The sequence below is a fragment of the Syngnathoides biaculeatus genome, chromosome 14 (genome assembly GCF_019802595.1).
Source record: "Syngnathoides biaculeatus isolate LvHL_M chromosome 14, ASM1980259v1, whole genome shotgun sequence".
NCBI classification, from domain to species: Eukaryota; Metazoa; Chordata; class Actinopteri; order Syngnathiformes; family Syngnathidae; genus Syngnathoides; species Syngnathoides biaculeatus.
The window spans coordinates 6,814,419-6,831,080 of record NC_084653.1 but is presented as its reverse complement, the minus strand read 5'-3'; the positions used below and the strand labels follow the sequence as shown (position 1 = coordinate 6,831,080).

At 41.8% G+C, this 16,662-nt stretch overlaps 1 protein-coding gene across 5 annotated transcripts in view; it reads right to left on the bottom strand.

Moving 5' to 3' along the window:
* The window catches only part of plcl1 (phospholipase C like 1), a 135,170-nt gene that overhangs the window by 110,297 nt on the left and 8,211 nt on the right, over positions 1 to 16,662 (bottom strand). The window contains exons 1-2 of one of the 5 annotated variants that reach the window (XM_061841681.1): positions 2,221 to 2,363; positions 2,006 to 2,140 (exon numbers count right to left, since the gene is read on the bottom strand). The exons of 2 other annotated variants lie outside the window; for them this stretch is intronic. The gene's annotated coding sequence lies outside the window, so the exon portion shown is untranslated. Of the gene's footprint in view, positions 1 to 2,005; positions 2,141 to 2,220; positions 2,364 to 16,662 lie in introns of those variants that run through there. 2 more of the 5 variants (XM_061841680.1, XM_061841682.1) reach the window with 2 other exon arrangements.

Genomic DNA, 16,662 nt, shown 5'->3' with positions numbered 1-16,662 from the left:
ACCTGTCGTCACTATTACAAAGGCCGTGACTAAACCTCTTAACCATATCTATTGTTAAGGATCCCTAAGACGTGATAAAACGCAAACAAAAGCTCTACTGAACCATGCAACTTTGTCCGAGGTTATGGCGGACGACAACAAGGGGCGTGGTTTAGGCACATCTCTGGCCTCTGATTGGTCAGCGACGGGGCCTACGCAATCTGTACGGAGGGGTCAATTGAATGGCAACCAGTTCAGGGTGTAACCCTGCTTCCTGCCCGAAGACAGCTGAGATAGGCTCCAGCACTCCCACAACCCTTGTGAGAATAAGTGGCTCAGAAAATGGATGGATGGATGTTTGTGTTTGCCCTTTCAGAACTGATGGACATTAAGTTTGAGTTATTCCATAAATATTTATAGAACATGCTATGACTTATTTTTTCTCACTATATTTCTGAAGTGACATTAACCAGACCTGTCACAAATGAGGATTTACATCCAGTAGTATTGTAATTAGTAATCGCGTATTGTACTGACAATTGTATCGAAGAACTAAGTAATAACCTAAAATATATTTCTGTTTGGTTGAAGAGCAATTATGAATCCACAAAATGAAAATGACAAAATGAAACATTTCTCTTACTAATTAACTTTTGATTGATTTCCTCCTTGAGAAAATCAACCGTATTTTTCCTAAATTCTAATTGTGCATTTAGCAGGAAACTGCTTTTTCTTATCTACAACCATTCCTCCTGAGGTAATTTCAAACACAAATGAAAAAAAAACGATCTATTCATTTTCTTTTGCCACCTACCCTCACTAGGAGTGCTGGAGCCTATCCCAGCTGTCTTAGGGTTGGAGGAGGGCCACATACCTGAACTGGTTGCCTATCAATCACAGGGCACGTAGAGACAAATAATCATTCTCACCTACAATTACACATACGGGCAATTTATTAGTCTCCAATAAATGCATGTTTTCAGGATGTGGGACGAAATCGGAGTGCCTAGAGAAAAGCAATGCAGGCAGAGCGGGAACATACAAACTGCACACAGACGGGGCCAGGATTTCAACCCCAGTCCTCAGAACGCTCTAACCAGTTGCTCCACAGTGCTGCCACAAGGCAAGGCAAGAACAAAACAATTTTGTCATCTTGGTATAAAGGCATAATTTTATTTAATTGGGATCTCAGTCAGAACACAAGGGAGCATTATGTGAAAAATAAAAATATATATATATAAATAAAATATATAAATAACAGAAGAATGGGAGACAAAGAAAGACTTGTTTCATGTCAAATAGATGCTAACTGTGTGGTGATCTGTAAATGAAGTGAATTTTAGAAATACTGATTCTTAAAAACACTACACCTACTAAACCAAACTGTGAAGATGTAACTGTTTGCGTGATCGCTCACAGAGCTAGCTGCTGATGCGGGCAAAAACACCAATGTGGAGGATTCCCACAATGCATTGTGTATTTATTTTTTTTTTCAATAATGAACATCCTGATTGTTACGTTGTCAGTGCTGTCACCAGTACTTCATGAATTGTGTACCTTATGAAACTCCCACATTTATTGTTGTTTTATGTTCCGCTATTTGGTCTTATTTTTAATGAATCCATTATTCTCAGTAGTGTCTGAAAGAGTGACATGATTCATGACTCAAGACTGACTTAAGTCCAAGTTACGTGACTTGAGTCCATACCCCCGGTGAAGGGTTCACAATATACCACTCAGTATTTACCATGGTTAACCTCTTTTTAACCTTGAATGAGAGTTTAAAATCTTATAAAACTACTTAATACATTAATATTTACAGTCAATAATCATGTGATGGTGGCAGGTTGACTAGAATTGAATATTTCTCTATTTCCTATGGATAAACAAATCAGACTATCTTTAATCATTTAAATCTGTCGGGCGAGCGAGAGGGAAAGAGAGAGAGAACTCTGACCCAGTATCACGACGGCTTGTTACATCATCTGCGTTCTTGTGTGTGTTGTCAGCTGTGTGTAGCATTAACCTCGGGGTGGATAGATCAGGGGAAACTCTCGAGACTGCATGTCAGCTTGTTTTGTCGTTTCCAGCTTCAGCCTGGAGGGCAACACACACACACACACACACACACACATCTGCCAGGTTGTCATCCTCTCTCCTCCTTCAGATTCACACAGACACAGAGGGAGAGTGTGTGATGGTGACGGTGGCAATGACACACTGAGATGTGTTTACACATACAAAGTGGGCGGGACAGGAAGTGATTTGTAGATAAACAGCTTGTCGTCTCTTAGTTGTCCTTGCCGCACTCCAAGCTCAACCGCTGTGTTTTTTTTCTTTTTCCAAATCCTCTTTTTTGCTTTGGTGTTTTAATACCACGTAGTGAGCGCGAGGGAGGAGGGAAGGTCAACGTTATAAATCCAACATAATTCACATTAACATCCTAATACAAGACAGAAACACTTTCATTCCCAACCTAATTTTGCTGCAAACACATGATTAAATGTCAACTGCTCATATGCCAAAAATCCCATTAGATTTGCTTTTGTCTTTCAGTAACAACTTAAAAGCCACAGCAGTTTGACTTCAAGGTCACTTGGGTAGCTTTAATTTTTTTTAAAAGTAAAGTTAAAAGAAGTTGCAAGTTTCCAGAGGGTCACAATGTAACCACTGCAAACTTCCAAGATGTTTTGGACTTCAACGTAGCTCACATGCATCTTTTGTGAATATCAGACAATTGAGTCTCTAATTGATTCAACATACTACATGTGCTTTTTCTGAAATAGCGAAGTCATTTTAGTTCTCAAAGACATTATCGTACATCCATCCATTTTTTGTAACGCTTATCCTCATGTTTTTGTAAGTGTCAAAATCATTTTAGTCCTAATCGTGACTAACTTGTAAAAAAATAATAATACATTCACACTGCAAGGTATGAAGCCCAGTTCATTTTTTTTTTTTTTGGGGGGGGGGTAAATCCATCCAAACAAAGTTATATTACATTTAGAGATGCTAACAGTCTCATAAACTTTTTCAGTTTTCATAAACTATAGTTTATTTACAGGTCTACCGACACGTAAAGCATGATTTTTAGTATGTTTTTAATGAAAAAAAAAAGGCAGCCGGAATAGACCCACCCGTTTTTTCACCACACGTCATGATGTTGTCATATATGGATTTTTGCATCTCCCGCCATGAAAATCCTCTCGAGGCGTTTGTGTTCGAGAAGAACCAGGAAGTTATGTTTTTTTTTTGCAGTAGTGGGGTCAACTGTTTATATTGGTTTATACCTCTTATACCGGCGAAAAATTACTTGTTTTTTTTTCATCATGTTACCCAAAATGCCATCTCGTCGTATTGATGGATTTTGCTCGAACACTAGGGAGGATGGCTTCACTCTTCACACTTTTCCAAAAGATCCGGTTCGTCGTGAAAAATTGATTGCACAGGTGCAATGGACAAGGGCTTTGTGTGTTTTAAATGACAAGTGTACAGAGCTATTAAAAAAATAATAGTTGTGGGGGACTAATTTGTTTCACTGTTTATAGCATATGTTACTTGTGAATTTAAAATAAATCCCCTTGGTCAAACCTGCAATATATAACAAAGCACTTGTACTGCGTTTAAGACAATTTAATGACACACACAATACAATACAACACAAACAATAAAATACAAGTACAAAGACAGTTTAGTAGTGTGTAACACGAGCTAACTAGCTAACTAGACCTATAGTGACCTAACTCAAGCAACTTCTCCGAATGCAGGAATCATAAAAAGCTCCATCCGCATCCGACGTTGTATAATCTTTCATCTCAGAACATAACAAAAGATTTGCGTCATAATAACTTCAGAAATTCCGCTGGTGGCGTCGTCATCTGCCAGACGGACGGCCCGGCGTTTGCCTCAACGCAGAAGTGGATCAGGCTGTGAGGTGGTTTGTGGCTGCATGCGGGGAGGAGTAAGGTGCCCCCCCCACCACCACCACCACCAGCCACTGGTGTCTGGGCACTAGTTACTTCGCCCGGCATGGGTTCTCCTGAGTATGCTACATACACAAGTCATTTTGAATATTTGATCGGGTTCCTCGTCCTCCTCGCCCGTCTGTCGGGGAGTCTGTTGTCAGTAAGAAGTGATCCGTATATCGTCTAATATGGCTCAAAACAATAAGGTAGTATGGCCCCGGTCACTTCACTTGCTTCTGAGATGTTCTCTTCTTCAAAAGAAGAGCTTCAGTCTCAGAAGAGGCATCAGAAAAATCCAAAAATCTCTCTTGTTCATCTGCCATAGCAGGTGGCTCAGCGTCTTCTCAATGGTGACTGTCCCAGTGTGACATCTGGAAATGACATTGCAGGCAATATGGCTGCCACTGGGATGTCGAGTGAGACTTCCGCAACTTTGCGCATGAATGACAGGCTCTCTGCTCATTTTTTTTTTCATATAGACATTGAAGTGAATATTTAGTTTTCATAACAATATCTCTTTCAAAATGTATATAGGGATTTCGGTAGACCTTTAAAGTCTCAGCACATGTCGTGACAATTTAATGTTGAATTAATCTAGCGCATGTTTTGTAAACATCAAAGACAATTTAGCCTTCCTTGTGCATTATTGAACTGCAGCATCATTGTCATTTTGCATGAAGCTTCCAATACGGGATTTGAACAGCCCCCATGCAGCTAGACCTAATATCGCTTCCTGTGATTATGTAAAGCAATGTCCTCGTACAGCACAGAAGATGCTTTGTCGTCAACAGTCAGCACCTGTGATGAGCTGATGTGACTGCACCAGCAGCGGCATGACACCACTTCACAGTAGGCCCTCAGTGGCCAGCATCATTTTGCATGCACACACACACACACACACACACACACACACACACAGTGTCCAGGAGTAAACAAATGATTGTTCTCTGCCTGGCACTGCGGGAGAGGATATGATAATTTCAAAGTCAGAACAAGGAGATAAGGCCAAGTAAACACTAAAAATGAAACTGGATTTGGAACAACAACAACAATAACAAAATAAACCATGAGGCAGGTTTAAGATTGGGTATGGGGGATGGCATTGATCAGAAGCACACAAAAATACATTCAGCATTTCAAACATACACTCCCCATGTGCACGGTGCATGAAATTCCACTTCTGATTGGATGCATTAACTCGTGCGCGGAGGTTATGTTTTTAATTATTGTTTGTTTGTGAGCAAAATTAATAAACAAATACAGAGTTGCCGACCAAAACTCATATTTGTCTGTATTTCCATATTTTCAAAAGGTTTTCAAGAAAATTACCTTGTCACCGTCATAATCATAATCATTAGGAAATTGTGGCTTCAAAGTGTAATTTTAATGTTTTTATTTCATCGTCCTTGTAATAGAATACGCAGTTGTTTCTTGAATCAAAATCATTTTATATTTTCATCATTCAAAAAGTAGTAATTTCCCTGGAACAATAAATGTGTTTATGGCCGTAACAAGTTAATTTCTGATTTCCGTAACAAAATACAGCCATTCTGTAATATTTGGCAGCTCTGTCAATGTTTTTGTAAACATCAATGACAATTTATGTGCATTTTTTTGAGGGGGGGGGTGTCAATGAAATTTAGGATTTCTAAATCGTAAAAAGAGTTTTTGAAAACATTGAAGATAACAGAGTCTTCAATAACCCTAATATGTATGACACGATTTCAAATACAGTATATTAAAGGCAATTTAGTATTCAGTGAATCTTAAGCACCGTGAATCCTTTTGTAAAGTCAATAACCGTTGCACATTTCGGACCTTCCCCTTTCAGTGTAACAGAAATACTTGAGAGCACAGGTGTTTATGATTCTGATTCTAATTCTGATTCTGTCTCTGATTCTCATTCTGTCTCTGATTCTGGTTCTGGTTCTGGTTCTGATTCTGACTTGGGAGCTTTGCTTGTGACGTAGATGAGGTCTTGAAATTGGAATTACCTGATTTGAAGCCTCTCGGCAGAAAAACGTCTTTAACTCGAGAATGCGTGGACGATTTTGATTCATATTTCACATTTTTTGAGACACCATAGAGCCAATGCTACGTCCCAAATACTAGTTGGTTTATCAAGATATGGCACCTTCAGGCGGAAATGATGAATACACAACTCAAAACTTTCCAATAGAAATTGATATATACTGAGCATATAAACTTAAAGGTTATAAACCTTTAATCTATGGATTCGGTCATTTTTTTTTTCCTTTTTCGCAGCAAAAACACCATTCACACAGACATTGTTTTGAGAGGTGTACTATTTTCCTTCACTGTATATATCTCCCGTTGAAAAACCACCTACACGTTCTGAATTGGGTTCAGACCAGATGAGGAAAGGGGGCAACGTCGTCTTTTTTTGTTTTTCTTTCAAGCTTTTACCAGCCAGCCGCACAGATGTGTGCTTGGATGCAGGTGATGGAGCATTGTTCTGCATAAAAATCATTGTATTGTCGAAAAATATAGACCTCTTCCTGTCCCACTGTGTGAAGAAAGTGTCTTCTACTGATAGAATGTTTGGAAGTTCATTTTGAGCCCATCTTCAACCCAAAAAGGTCCATCTTTAATAATACCAGCCCATACCAGAATCCTCCCATGTCCATTTTGCTGCCGTCTGAGTTGAAGTGGAACGCTGCATCCATTCGTGATCCAGCTACACACAGGCCTGTCCATCTGGTCTGTCAAGTATCATTCTCATTTTATCATTCCATCAAACTTTTGAGAAATCTGTACTCAAATATTTTTTGGCCCAGTCTAGCTTATGTGTCTTGTTCAGTGGTGGTCTTTTATCTGCTTTTATTACCTTGATTCTTCTCAAATCCTTGGTAGTTAATTTGAGTCTTTTTCTCTCAGCATTTTTTTTGCGTCCCTGTTGACTATTTTAATTTACTACATTTGACAGTTCTGTGATCACATCCCATTATTTGAGATATTTCAAGAGTGCTGAAGAATGAAGGAAGAACCATGAACATTATATCTGCCTTTTTTTCTCAAGATCCGCTACATTAGTGTCACTGAAGACAAAAGTTTAAAATTTACAGCCATCTTTAATGAAAAAAACAACTTGAACAGACAAATTTTGACAAATTCGCTTGTTCCTAAGTGCCCTTGTGAGGATGAGCTAAAACGGAATGAATGAATGAACGAATGAATGAAAACCTGTGAGTGACAAATAATTAGCTTGACACAAGTGTACTTTGATTCTAATTCGTATAGGTGAGAAGAAATACTATATATATATATATATATATATATATATATATATATATATATATATGGCGGCACGGTGGATCAGCTGGTAAAGCGTTGGCCTCACAGTTCTGAGCTCCTGAGTTCAATCCAGGACCCGCCTGTGTGGAGTTTGCATGTTTTCCCCGTGCCTGTGTGGGTTTTCTTTTAACAGTGCCTATATCATACTTGACAACATACTCTGCCTATATCTGTGATGGATCATACTCTCTCGCACTTTGAAAGTGCTCCCCCACTCACTTCAATTTTTTTTTCCAGAAATGTCACCAGTCTGCAAGTCCTAGATAGGCCCACGCCACATCTCGCCAGATGGCTTCACGATGTACGATGTTTCGATGAGCATAACCACCCCCACAAAAAAACGCCCCTCACCATGATGTCATCAATGTCACACTGTCCTCCTTCTACTTGCATGGGCTTATGACATTTTAACACACACACACAGTTATATGCACACTTTGTAGTTAGGAATCATCGAGTGACTCACTGACAATTTGATAATACTACTACCACAAGAGCTTTTAATCCACCTGGAATTGATTACAATTATTATTATTCATTCATTCATTTTCCAAGCCGCTTATCCTCACAAGGGTTGTGCGAGTGTTAGCTATGTTGGGGCAGGAGGTGGGGTTCACCTTGAACTGGTTGCCAGCCAATCGCAGGGCACATGGAGACAGACAACAGTCGTACTCACAATCACACCAAGGGGCAATTTGGAGTCTCCAATTAATGCATGTTTGGCGGTTGTGGGAGGAAACTGGATTGCCCGGAGAAAACTCACACAGAGACTGGGAGAACATGCAAACTCTACAAAGACGGGACTGCGATTAGAACCGTGGTCCTCAGAACTGTGAGGCCAATGCTCTAACCAGTTGCGCCATCGTGCCATCATTATTATTTGTTATACAATTATTAATATTATTGGAGTTTATAGGGCACAGTGGATCAGCTGGTAAAGCGTTGACCTCCCAGTTCTGAGGTCCCGGCCTGTGCGGAGTTTGCATGTTTTCCCCATCATCCCAAAAAACATACAACATTAATTGGACACTCTAAATTGCCCCAAAGTGTGATTGTGAGTGCGGCTGTTTGTCTCCATGTGCCCTGCAATTGGCTGGCAACCAGTTCAGGGTGTACACCGCCTCCTGCCCGTTGACATCTGGGATAGGGTCCAGCACTCCCCGCAACCCTCGTGAAGATAAGCGGCAAAGAAAATGGATGGATGGATGGATGGATGGATGGAGTTTATTGATTTTTGTATAATTTATACACCACTGTACCAACCACCAAAACAGACATGTTTGTACATACTGTAAATGCCTCTCGGACACTATTGTCCCGTAATTCTTGTTAATCCCACACTATCAGTATCCATCGCCACATTTGCCTGCTGGCAGTTTACACCCGAACACAGCGAGCTAATTGAATGATGCGTCGCTGGCCAGCATTGATATCCCAGCATGGGGCTGATCTGAGGTATTTAACCTGATTTGAGATTAACATTCCTGCCCGATTTCAAGACGCAACGCGACGGAATTTCCACAATACCCCACAGCTATGTACGAATCATACAATTGTCTTGAACTGTTTTTTTTTGTTTTGTTTTTTTTTTGAATGAACAGCTCTTTTCTTCTTCCTGTATTCCATAAAATGGAAGCTGTGCCAACTCCTCGAACTGAAGGTGGCCACAAAGTGGTATGGTCGGGATGGTCTGTTTTAGTTCTTCAATTTTTGATACTTAAATACAAGCGGTTGCATGGCGGAGCAACTGGCTAGTACATGGGCCTCACATCTCTGAGGGGCAGGGTTCAAATCCTGGCCTCGCCCATGTTGAGTTTGCATGTTCTCCCTGTGCCTGCATGGATGTTTTCTGGGCACTTTGGTTTCCTACAACATCCTAAAAACATTCATGGTAGGTCGTTTAAAGACTCTAAATTGCCAGTAAGTGTGATTGTGAGTGGAAATGGTTGTTTGTTTGCGATTGGGTGGCGACCAATTCAGGCTGTACCCCGCCTCTCAGCCAAAGACAGCTGGGATAGGCTCCAGCATACCCGTGACCCTCATGAGAATAAGCGATGTACAAAATAACAGATGTGACTGAGCTAATTAGCATATGCATAGCATATACCAGTAAGCGAACATGCAGATTTGCTTGTTCCTCTACTTTATTGTTGTTCACCTCCAGTGTCCCCCTCCGCTATGGCCTATGGGTGATTTTTGTGGAATGTGTCTAAAATAGGCGGCACGGTGGCGCAGCTGTAAAGCGCTGGCCTCAAAGATCTGAGGTCCAGGGTTCAATCCTAGCCCCGCCTGTGTGGAGTTTGCATGTTCTCCCTGTGCCTGCGTGGGTTTTCTCTGGGCACTCCGGTTTCCTCCAACATCTCAAAAATATTCATTAATTGGAGACTATCAATTGCCTGTAGGTGTGATTGTGAGTCCGACTGTTGTCTGTCTCTATGTGCCCTGCAACTGGCTGGCAACCAGTTCAGCGTGTACCCTGCCTCCTGCCCAATGACAGCTGGAATAGGCTCCAGCACTTCCGCGACACTTGTGAGGATAAGTGGCTCAGAAAATGGATGGATAGATGGTTGGATGGCTGTTTGAATCTCAGATAAGATAACCTTTCGTCATTCCATAATGGGGAAATGTGGTGCATGATTTTAGTAGCAACAATGGGTGCAGGAAAAAAATATAACATGTAAAGGGTTGTCTACTTGCGTATCATAGGAATCCCTGCGATATTATGGAAGTACAAACTTTGGTTTATCGCTATCGTTTTCTAAGCGTTTTTGCAGTAAGTACTGCCCTCACATGTGGGCATGAAAGCCCCAGTTAGTTGCTGATGTATGTTTTTGTGACTTCAAATATGTTTAGAATGTTTTAAAAGTGATTGAGTGCAAGAACAATGCAAAAAAAAAAAATCCATATGGTATTTTTTTATGTAGAGTTACACGTGTGTGAGTCTGGAACATTTCCCCCACAATGAACAGGGGTTGATCAATTCATCTGTTTTCTATACTACTTCTTCTCGTTAGGGTTCTGGGTGAATTGGCACCTATCCCATCCGACTTCAGGCAAGAGGCAGCGTACCCCCTAGATTGGTCGCCTGCCAATCACAGGGTACGTATGGACAAATAAGGATTCACACGAGAATTGGAGGAAAACCCCCATGGGCACCAACCACAGGGGTTGACTGTATCCCAAAGTCTATATTGATTTGGAAACCCTAATCACAGCAAAGACAATTTCATCTTTAATGAATGCAACCTATCATTTGGGAGAAAAAAGAAAGACAATTACAAGTCTACAAGTAAGTAAAAAAGGGTTTCCTAAACATTAAAAAAAAAAAATTACGTTTTTGTCAAGCATAACACTTGTTTTAGTAAATATCCAAGACAGGTCCTTGTTCCTTTTTGAGAAATCAAAGGCGTGATTTTTCGTAAACCCAAAAATAATTTAATCTTTGATGAACCTAGTGGATGTATTTTTGAACAGAATTTTGTGTTTTTTTTTCATTTAATATCCATGTTTTTCTCACGATCTGAAAATGTCTTTAGACTCTTGGGTGAAACAAGTGTACATGTTTTCTTTTCTCACACTAAGATGTCAAGTTTGCATCGCTGATTCAGATATTGCCACAACAGGCCATACCCATCCATTCCATATCGTCAAGAATTTAGATGGATTATGTGATGGAAACCTTCAGTAGTTCCTAGTGGCGTTGGCCATGTGACACACATGGGAAATGCATGAACTCGTATACTAGAATTTGTTCATAATTCATCTGAGTTACGTAAACTCATAATAGTGTTAAAAGATTCAGAAGAGTCTGAGCCAGAGTAGGAAAGGTTAAGGTGCGCCTGCCCAATGAAAACGTTGACAAACATTGTCAAAAATTTCTTTCAAATTTTTCTTGCCAATAATGGCATGCTCATTGTTGGGATTCCTAATGCTCGTTTGCAAGGGAAGTAATGATGTCATCGCTATTTCAGAAAAAAACTTTGTTCAAAGAACTTGGTGAAGCATTGAAGTGGCATGAATGGCAGGAAAACAAGACTCAACATAAGCAGAACAAGCTGTTGAACTTCATGACAATGATCATAATGATGATTATTTAGATTGCTACTTGCATGCGCATTCTTTTGCTCAATACGCAATCACTACATCTAGGAAACGTAACGAGATTCCTTTTAATTTCCTGTGTGTGTTTTGAAAGCTGAACAAACGTCTGTGTGCGTGCGTGCATGTGTGTGTGTACGGGTGCATGCGTGCGTGTGTGGGCACTTGCATGAGTGTGTGTGCGGGAGTATCGGCATCTCAGAGACATTATTGCAGTAATGCGAACCCAAGCCGGAGATTTTCCCTCCTTTGCCTCGGTCCTCCTCAATAGATTTCCTTTAAAGGGCAACTGCACACATTTAAGGACATCTGGTAGTTCCACATACTGGAGACCATCATGCGTGTCTGCTAAAAACATCTCATCATGACAAGACAGGGTTTGCAAATTGGCAGAAAATTCCATTTAAATTTCAGAAACTTTGCAGAAACATTCCCTTGGAAGACCGAGATTTTGTTGGACACTAACTAGAGTAACAGTTAAAAAGTATTACCCCATATGAAAAGAGACAAAAAAGCTTTGGGAGAGCCTGAGGGCTTAGGGGCTCCTCCACCAAACTGTCCAGTTCCTGGTAGGAGGAGATCTTGCTTCCAAGAGCTTACTGTGGCCCATGTGGTTTGTGTTTCCATCCTAAGCCGCTTATCCTCATAAGGGTCATGGGAGTAGGCAGGGTACACCCTGAACTGGTTGGCACATAGAGACCGACAAGTCGCAGTCACAATCAGACCTAGGGGCAATTTAGAGCCTCCAATTAATGCATGTCTTTGGGATGTGGGAGGAAACCAGAGTGCCTGGAGAAAACCCATGGAGGCACGGGGAGAACATGCAAACTACACACTGGCAGGTCCACGATTTGAACCCCAGTCCTCGAACAATGAGGCCAACCCACTAACCAGTTGCTTCACCATGCCGCCAATTTGTGTTTCGATCACTCTTGTATTACTTCAGGGTAGCTGACGCAAATAAGGCTGATGTTGCTCCATACTGACACCTGGATCTAAAAAAAAATGCAGGTAGTGTTTAAGTTGTATGTCTTATTTTAAATTCATTCATTCATTCAGTACCTTTAAAACCTTAGCCTTTATTGAGATGTGGCAGTTAAGAATTGATTTGCATTTGCAAGTCCAATCTGGCTGCAGAGAAGTCTTTGTGGTAGGGTGCTTTATTATACAGTATACAGGTACATTACAATGAATTAGAAGACATTTATTCTATTTCATTGAGATGAGATACCCAAATAGATGGTGCAACAGAAGCTTTCAGTTGACTACAGATATGATTTCTCAGCTGGAAAATACAAGAGTGACATGAGCTTGAATGCTTCCACAGTTCCACTGCAAATTTGAGAACAATAAATCGCATCTAATGTCATCTGCAAGCTTCTACATTTATTTCTTTACTTACTTACTTACTTACTTACTTGCTTCCTTCCTTCCTTCCTTCCTTCCTTACTACCATTTTTAAATGCAGGAGTGTGAAGTCAATTTATCCATCCATCCATCCATCCATCCATCCATCTTCTATCACTTATTCGAGGTCGGGTCGCGGGGGCAGTAGCTACTGCAGGGACGCCAAGACAGCCCTCTCTCCAACCACATAATGCAGGTCTTCTGGAGACATCCCGAGGCATTCCCAGGCCAGCTGAGAGATGTAGTCTCTCTAGCGTTTCCTGAGTCATCCCCAAATTCTCCTTGCAGTGAGACGTGCCCAGAACACCTCACCAGAGGGGCATCCAGATCCGATGACCCAGCCACATCATCTGGCTCCTCTCAATGCGGAGGAACAGCAGCTACTCTCAGTGTGAAGTGTTTTCATGGTAAAATTCTGTCACGACCCATCGGAACGGAGGTAGGACCCAAATGCAGGAGGACACGGAAGATGCAAGGTAGTTCGGGGAAAAACATTTATTATTAAATGGTCGGGGATCGGGCAGGCAGTCAGGTGCAGCAGCGGTAGTTGAGACGTCGGGCGTAGAGAGCAGGTCAGCGGGCAGGCAGGAGTCGGTACACGGGAGATCGATCAAGGAAGGCTTAAGTGTCAAAGGAGTCAGGCTTACGGGGTCGGTCGGAGAACAGGCGGAGGTCGGTACACACGGGTTGACGATCGGGGATACGGGAGTGCTCAAACGGGACATGAAGCTCAACGATCTGGTGGAGGACCACTCGTCATCGGGGTCCCATATATACAGGGGATAATCAGCCCGCATGAGGCGCAGGTGTGTGCCTCCCAATTAGCGCGGCCACACGGGCACCCGCACAGCCCAGGCTGGAGCGGCAGGATCATGACAAATACTGACTGTACATTACAAATAATTATTTGTGAACGTACAATCTCAGACAAAATGCCAGGGTTCATTTCCTTGTCTTGCACTATGGCTAACACGGCGTTTTTCCACAGGCTGTAGGAACTCCTGTCTGGGAAGTTTAGGTTGGGTTTTTTTTCCTCCTCAGACCTGACTGGATTGGACCATCAGAGTGACCCCACTGGCCACTGGCCACACCACTGTTCCTCTCCTATTACCCAGCCAAGGAAGACGCACATACTCATTTGGCTCAGATCTCTGCTCCTAAGCGGGATCTTACATCGCCACCAAGACTGCTACCACAGCTCGTTGCCAAGCCCGGGAGTATGAAAGGTAGTGTAGAACCTCCCTCACGCTGGTAGATTTTTCCAGAAACGAAACAGAGGGAACCCAAGCTACCAGGGTAACTAGCAAAGTTCCTGGAAAGTTTACTGTTGTGGACAAACCTCTCTTGGTCCAGTGATTGTGGATTTCAAGTAACCACACATGGTGTGAGATCAGGTGAGCAGAACCACGACGACCAATCCTGGGACAGCTCATCTGGAAATGCATGAACCTCATGCGAATAATGGGCTGCGGTGCCATCCTGTTGTAAAATTACTTGGGGCATGTCACCTACTGTACAGCTAACAATTCAGATACACAGATTACAACATAGGACATGGGTGCTTCAGTGACTGAAATGTCAGATTTCAGTCAGGCATGCATGAAACGATGGTGCGAAGAAAAAGGTGGTGAAACATCAAGGTGTACCACCGCTGACAGCAGGGGTACGCTCCAGCACTCTTGTGACCCTTGTGAGAGTAAGCAGCTCAGCAAATGGATGGATGAAAAGAAATTATACAGCCATTTTCTGTACCCGTTATCCTCACTGGGGTCGTGGGCATGCTGGAGCCTGTCGTATCTTAGGGTGAGTCATGGAGAACACCCTGATCTGGTCTGGGAATGTGACCAGGTCACCTTCTCCCATTGACAGTGATGTGACACAGTGACACATCTCAGTGAGTGCCAACGGGGCGACGTTGTCACAGATGACTAAACCCATCACTGACACGGTAGCTCTCATCCGCCACTTCCTGACAGCGACTCTGAGAGAGGAAGATCTGTTCGTCTGGCTCTTCCAGATGGACAAGTCGCCGTCACGGAGTGTTGATGGGAAATGTGGAGACGGATCTTTGCTCTGCGTGTGAAATGAGTTTTGTTTGTGTTTGTGTTCACGTTTGTTTTACATCTGGTGTAAAAGGTGTAACCATTCAAGCAATCAGGAAAAATTGTTGCGTAGGTGTAAATTTATGAAGGCAGAATGGAGTTCTCTGGTGGAATAAAAACTCATTCGGCCCCAACTAGTTTGCCATCAATGTTGGCTACACAGTAATCCCTTTTCCACTGCCCGCTAAAGCTTAATTTCCTCTTTTTCATGTGGCTTTTCAGCTCAAACGAGACCGTCACAAAATAACCAGATGCCATCTAGTTGGCAATTTCCCAACTTCAGAGCCGTTTAGCAAAGTACACACACGTTCTGATTTTTTAACATTTTTCGTGACTTTTTTGATCTGAGAGACCCCAGACGTGACGAGGTCTTATTGCTGCTCTTATGTTGTGTGGGTACTTCAAACAACCAACAATGCAGTGCACAACACATAATATCTGTCTCTTCTCCCAAACTAGATGTCTGTCATAGTACCAAGACGGAGGCATGTCATGTAATACAAAGAAGGACTGAGGAGTAGCACTACTATTAGTAGAGGTAGTAGTAAAGGGAGATAAAAATAAAAGAAGCTACAGAATTGTTAGTCTATTTGGTAACTATATTGCAGTTCTAAACACTTCCCCTTGTCATATTCATTGTGGTGAATGACTTGGGGAACACAATAGAGTGACAGATAAACACTTAACACGACCAGGCTGCTCTTTATTTGTGATTGGCAACCGCACGAGTGTCAAGTCACTTCCTAACTGACAATTAATCGGTTTCCAGTCTCAATCGCGGAATCAATGGCTCACCCCAACTCTGTGTACAGTCCTCATAAAATACGGTATTGAACATGTTTAACGATTGCCGGTCCAGAATATTTTCTGAGAAAATTGGTGAGGAAGTATTTGTCTTAAGACATTGCTGCTCAGGATAATGTTTTGGAACATGGAGGTCAAACCCGAGGCCCGGGGGCCAGATCCGGCCCACCAAGTGATTTTAGGTGGCCCGCAAAGGCAAATCACCTTCCATGATTTTTGTGAAAATCTGTACTAAAATTGAAAATTGTCATACATCATAAATTATATAATGAGAATGAGATATTATAAGCATTTTTGTGTTACCAAACATGAAAGAACCCTTTACCATTGATTTCTGATTCCAAAACTGGTTCTTGAATTTCATGTGTAAATATGTAGAAGTGATTAAAGGTTTAAACACCCCCTTAATACCCTTAATACTACTTATAGTGCAAGACCAATTATCTACCAGGCCAATTATCACGGCGGATATTTGGCATTTGGTTCATTTCTTTTAATCCAATAGACAATAAGTTATTCCTGGCTTCTTTTACCTCTGTCTGTAACATCCCTCTCCAGCATTTTCCTGGCCACGGCAACACCTGATTGGTTACTCGTATGTAATGTAACCACTGCACGAGTAACAGCCAATCAGAACGCAGTAAAAGCCATATGGTGCGTACAAAAGGCACTCGGTCTCACAAGCCATGCAATGGGTACAAAAGGCTCTCGGTCTCACAAACACAGGACAGTGAAGAGAAAGTTTTACCAAACGGAGGTGGTCCAGGGAGCAAATACTGTATATGTTTCAAAGGTAAATTAAGGCAGCAGGCTACGTAAATTGGAATAAATCCTACTGCGCTACAGCATACAACTCCTTGTAACATTTTTATGACACCATTAATCTTATACAAACAAGTGAGGCATGTCTGCTCCCTCAGGGTCCCTGTTGACATACATGCCTATTAGTGTTAATCTGTGGAATTCATTTACAGTAAATGTTTAATGTACTT